This window comes from Natator depressus, chromosome 21, assembly GCF_965152275.1.
Source record: "Natator depressus isolate rNatDep1 chromosome 21, rNatDep2.hap1, whole genome shotgun sequence".
NCBI classification, from domain to species: Eukaryota; Metazoa; Chordata; order Testudines; family Cheloniidae; genus Natator; species Natator depressus.
The window spans coordinates 7,437,310-7,443,484 of NC_134254.1; the positions used below are offsets into that span (position 1 = coordinate 7,437,310).

General features: G+C 44.6%; 1 protein-coding gene across 2 annotated transcripts in view; it reads right to left on the minus strand.

Annotated features, from left to right (window-relative positions):
* NFASC (neurofascin) overlaps positions 1 to 2,742 on the minus strand; it is a 179,917-nt gene extending 177,175 nt beyond the window's left edge. The window contains exon 1 of one of the 2 annotated variants that reach the window (XM_074935907.1): positions 2,629 to 2,742. The gene's annotated coding sequence lies outside the window, so the exon portion shown is untranslated. The remainder of the gene's footprint in view (positions 1 to 2,628) is intronic. The other variant, XM_074935909.1, reaches the window with a different exon arrangement.
* Between the last annotated feature and the right edge of the window lie 3,433 nt (positions 2,743 to 6,175).

Consider the following 6,175-nt stretch of genomic DNA (forward strand, 5'->3'; position numbering starts at 1 on the left):
CGCACGCACACCACTTCTGTCAGCAGGCAGGGTACAGATGTTTTAGGAGCAGGTGGATAAGAAACTAGAGATGCATGGTAGAGTGAACCCAGGGAGGGATTTTAAAACCAAGAGGGCATTTCTATCTTGGATTCAGAAATGGACAGGTAGCGAGTAACGTGGACAAAGGCCCAGAGATGACAGTTCCACGTTCTAGAGCAAGAGATAAAATAAAATAACTAAACTTTTTGCTGCAATAGGCACCACTATTGTTATTAATTATTACTGTAGCCCTTAACAAGCCCTAGTCATGGACCAGGATCCCTTCATGTTACATTAGTACAATGGGACCCCAAATCAACCCTCCAAACCCGAACCACCCTGAACTAGGAGTCCATTTCCAAGTTTTGCAGACTGTGCCCACTTCTATGTTTAGCTGAGATTATCTGTATACACTATGTGAATGGAATATTCTCATGTCACATCTATAAAAAGGAGATCGCATGTGCTCCAGATCAAAGCAATTAAGAGAGAAATAGCATGATCCTGAATTTAAGTGGCTATTTCTCATGCTAGACTGTGGTGTTAAGAAGTTTTGGGGAAACAAAGCAGCCATGCTGGCACTCAATTTAACTGTCTGCCAAAGGGTAGGCATTTTACAGAAACCTGGTTAATAATGAAGGAGCCAGCATCTCAATCAAAATCCTTGAATTTTTGCTTTTGTCTTCAGCATTTGTTAGGAGTATCTAGGTAACAGTGGCATCTCCACCATATTCATCTTAAAACAGTAAGATGTCTGGATCTCCGTACGCCAGATTTTTGTCTCTCTCTCTCTCACACACACACACACACACACACTTAGTATAGCTTTGCTCTCAGAAAGAGAAAGCTGGAGATATCGCTTCAGAAATAATACTGAATAGACAACCTTGCTAGTCACAGGATCTGACCTTGAAGAAAAACAAAAAACCCAAAGACAGATTCTAAAAAGAACTATAATAATTTTCAGTGAAAACATCTCTCTTTACCTTTCTGACCTTTAGTATAACCTCCCCATACACATCATTCGCACTGTCTTATTCAAAGATCTCGCCCGCTACATATATGTTATTTGTGTGTCCATGTTTTCCAAGGAGCAGACAAGGCCAGATAAATAAATATCACACTGTATCACACCAACACATTGTTCTTTCAGGCCCCAAAGGTTCCTACAGCAGACATGGACTGTTCACACACAATAAAAGGAAGAGCATTTATATGTCATTATGACCAGTTCCGGCACATTTCCTAGAGACAGCGAATAGCCAAACCTGCTGTACAGTCAGGAGTACACATGATTCAGCACTTATCACCTGACTAATACCAGCTAGCCTCCCACACTGACACAACAGAACTTGCATATTTAAAAAACAATGTTAACAGGGATAAAGCATCTTATAAGCAACATATTTTCTTGGCAAAGCCTCGATGCTCATATTGCAACCTCACACTCCAGGTATTTTCATAATAGCCACACTGGATTAGGTCAGTAGGCCAGATAACCCAGTACCCTGCCTGTGCCAGCAGCCTTAGGGGGAAGGTTAAATTAAATAAAATAGCCTGTGGTAAACAATTAAGAAATAACCTTTTGGGGGGAATTCCCTCCCCCGTCAAAGGCTGGTACATACCCTGAAGCATGAAGAAGACTCATGGTTTATGTCCATGCTAGCTTTCCTTTCTGCACCCAAGTACCCCCAAGAAATTGACACAAGTATTTTCACACACACATACTGTAATGCCATTCAACATTTAGACATCACAGGCCAAAAAAAAAAAAAAAAACTTGGTATCAGATACCAGCCCTGATGTTCACATTTCCCTCATGAAGGGAGAGCAAGATATTAGAGCCAAGAGATCTTCCCATGGGGTCTTCCATGGGGTCCAAAAGCAGACACCTGTCCAGTGCATGGTTTTGTTTTACAAAATTTGGAATGGGGGTGGGGGGAGAGAGAAGAGATTGAAAATCTCTCTCTCTAGCAGATTCTGCAGCTGTCTTGTGGGTGGCACTTCTGTGGGATTCCACACCTAGAGTGGACACAGAACCAGACCCCCAACTGACCAGGTCTCTCAACTCTCCAGAGATGGCAGGAAGCCAACTTACACCCTCCCTCCCAGGAGGCTGTGTCACACCGAGACGCTGCCCTTGGGTGGAGAGGGCACCCAGGGAAGCCGGTGAGGGCTGCGCGCCTCCGCAGTGGGATGGAATCGGGGCCAGGTTGAAGAGGATTGTCCAGATCCCCCTGTAAGGCGCAGGGTTAATCAATATCCCTCCCCAGCCGGCTAAGGAAGCCGCCGGACAGCCGCTTACGCAGGGACCCCAAAGATATCCAGCCCCGGTTCTCCTCCGCAGGGCGATCCGCTCCGCGCAGGGAGCGCGGCGGGATGGGGACTGCAGCAGCAGGGAAGAGGACAGGGGGGGAGTTTGGGGGCAGGGAGCAGCAGGAGGAGACGGGGCAAGAGGGACCCGCCCGGGAGGGATGCAGGAGCCACCTTTGCGCAGCCCCAGCAGGGAGAAGGGGACAAGCCCCGTTGCAAACCAGCCACTCAGAGACGCGCCTCTCTGCACCTGGCCCTGCCCGCCCGCAGCCCCCGCCCGCAGCCCCGCTGTACCTGGCCCCGGCCGGGGCTGCAGCTCGGCACGCGCCTGCCTCTGGCCTCCCCGCGCCGGCTGCACGCGAGCCCAGCGCATCCTCCGGCAGCCTCCCCCGCCCGCTCCCGCAGTAGGGCAGGGACCAGCGGGCTCGCCGCCGACCGCCGCGTGCGCGCCCACGGGCAAGGGGCTGGGGGCCGGAGCGCGCCTCTGTCGGTGCAGGTCCCGCAGCTGTGCTGCGCTGCACCACTGGTTACATGGCGGGAGGGGAGGTGGCAGCAATTAGTGAAGAGTCATTACCAAAGAGGGAATACGGAGGCATTGGATGGGTTAATGAGTGGGGTTATTGCCTCCCTCCTAGGAAATGAGATTAAATGAGAGAAGTCATTGCCCTGAGGGGCAAGAGCAAGAGGGGGCAATTAATGAGGAGGAGAGAGTAATTAATGAGGCAACAGAGGGAGAGTTAATGGGGTAAATGGAGGAGTAATTAACGCAGGAGCTGGTCTCGTTGACTACCCCCCCGCCGGTAAAAATGCACTTTTACTGCTTTATCGTTTAATTCAGCATAGTCATGTCTGTTTTGCTGAATTTGAGTTTTTAAACTAGGATAAATCTATGAATAGGGTGGGGTAAATTAATGAAAGGGGTAAATTTATGGAGGAAGAAGGTCTGGGTAATGAAGGGCAGTTAAGGAGTGGGGATCAAGGGTAGTTAGTACTGCATAGTAATTAATACTAATTTACTAGTAGTAGACTTTACTCTTTTCGAACAAAAAAGGAGAAATTTTAATTTTGAAAAGTCAAGATGTTTCCTTTTGACCATGACTTTTCCTGAATGTTGTGTCAACTCAAAACATCCACCCTGATTCACAAGACACCTTTGGTTGCAATAAATCAGCATTTTTTCCAATGAAAAATGCTCAGTCAGAAGGATTCTAGCCTGCTCTAGTTTCATCCATCAGGACACTTCCTGCAGCCTTTTAGAGTGGTCTATACACAGCAGAGCCAGCTCTCAGGTGAAAGATCCTCACCTGTTTACTGACACTGCTGTTTTCTGAGGAAATCTGATTGCTTAATGATTAAGCAGAGGTTCCAGCCTCCCAGAAAACCATGTACAGCTGCCCATTTAGCATAGGCTTATCCACATTATCTTGGGCTCCAGCTGAGAGTCAGTAGCTTGGATTGGCACTCCACTTTCTCCTTTTAAAGATTTGTGGGAACTACTTTGTTTTTGGACAAAGCCCTATTATCTGGGAGAATGACCTACTGTTGTATCAACCCATCATTGGAAGGTGTTCAGATACTAAGATAAGGGGTGCTTTATATGAACTTTAACTGCATACTGCTCTGTGTTTTACAGCATAAGTAGGATTTAAGGTTGATTGGGGTCTACAGAAACTCCATAGGCTTCTATGGAAATTACTTAGGCATTCTGCTACATCTGTAGTCAAGGACAAAAATTACCCAATGATTCCATTCTATAAGACTATTTCCATAAGGATAGCTACAAGATTTGAAGCAAACTGATTCATTTTAGAAGGTGAACTGGATATCAAGGGGAAAAGATTATCAGAATTGGATGTTAAATCAAGACCCAGAGATATAAAATTAAGCATAGGAGAATGCCTTGTACACTTATTCCCTACCATGTGATTAAAATGATGCTGTAAAGTGTGTCATAACAGCCTTAGCTCTATTACTGACCTTTTAGATTTAGACCCTTTAAAAAACAAAAAAAAATACCTATACCCTACTTGACTTTTCACTATTTATGTGATTTTGTATTTTGCACCTCACTCAGATGAAGTGAGCTGTAGCTCACGAAAGCTCATGCTCAAATAAATTGGTTAGTCTCTAAGGTGCCACAAGTACTCCTTTTCTTTTTGCGAATACAGACTAACACGGCTGTTACTCTGAAACCTGTCAGATTCAACAGTAATAGAACTATAAACCAAATCATTCTATTGCAGTAGCACCCCCTCACTCAAGAACAGCACCCCATTATGCTAACTGTAAACAAGTAACAAACAAGTCCCTGCCCTAGACAGCCCACACTCTAAGGTCCCAGTCCTGTGCTCTGATCCCTGCAGGCAGACCCTTACACCCACAAAAAGTCCTGTTGGAGCCAATGCAAAGATCAGGGCCGGACTTGGAGGTTCTAAGCACTTGCCCAATGTTGTCACATTGAGATTCACAGCCCTGCAGGGCAAGGGTGAAATGAGAACTGCAACACCCTTTTGGCAAAACAAATACAATACTGGAGGAAAAGATACAAATATAGATGAACCCCACTGGTTTCTACAGATCCTAAATAGGATTACATAGACATGACTTGATTAAATACTACAGGTTTTTAAGATAATTAACTCCATTTAGTCACTAATCCTAGAGAGAACTCCAGGCAGGCAGGCCCCTCTGCCTGCCCAGACTCGCTGCAGGATCAGGATGTTCTGCAAGTGCTCAGTTTCCCACACTGAGTAGGGACTACTTGGTGTGTAAAGTTAAGCATGTGCTTAAGTCTCTGCTGAACCCTGGCCTTAATTGCTGAGGAACCCTGTTTGTTTCATCCCCTATTAAAATTACATAGATTTTACTGTAAGATTAGTGGAATCTTCTTCTAGAAAAAGGAAAAGAAACTAATCCCACAGGGCCAAATTCACCTCTGCTGTAGCTCTCTTAAATTCATTGGTGTTGCATTATGGCTAAATTTAGCCCACAGAATTGTATATAATAAAAATGTTCTGATGTTTATTCTCATTCTTAATTCACTGCCAGAATAATTGAGTTTTTTCTATGAACATTTACCACAGCAAATATAGGGTCTTATTTGGGAAAATATTTAGGCAAGTACTTAAATCCCAAGGATTTAAGAATGTGCTTAAGTACTTTGAATAGGGATGGGATTAATTACATGCTTAAAAGATAATAATGTGCTTAAGTGGTTTGCTGAAGCAGGGCCATGGGCAGCTGACAAGCCCTGTATATAGTTTTTAGGATTTCACTGAAAGGATGCAACTTTTAGAGTATCTCCCCATCCATACCTTTTGCTTAGTCAATATTCATGCCTGTGTTTATTATCCTAGCAGAGAAAATGTCACTTGGTAAAACAAGAAAATACCAATAGGTCAGCAACATGCTTATGTCTGCTGAACCATGCAGAGCAGACTTATTTGGAATGGTGGTGTTGCTTTCTCAAATGGATAGCAAAGAAATATTTAAAATAGCTAAGGTACAGGGCCTGCTAGGGCATTAGCTCCTCAACTCTGCCAGACTAGGATCAAAGCTGGTTTAGATTACAAATTAAAGCTTCTTTAAATAGCACCCATGGAACCCCATAACCATTAGCTCAATTACTTAGGATGTGAATGTGGGGCAGAGATTTGCCTCTCAGATTCAAACTGCTGCTATTCTGTAGTGTGAAAGCTGTATTTCAAGGAACAACTAAAACATACTAAATCTGCAGCAGCTGGTAATCCCATGAAGAAACATGGCTGCCAAACATTCCAGGAAAAATCTGTAGATATTCCAACTTTCTGTGGCTACTCTGACAGTTGAGAGAGACTTTTGG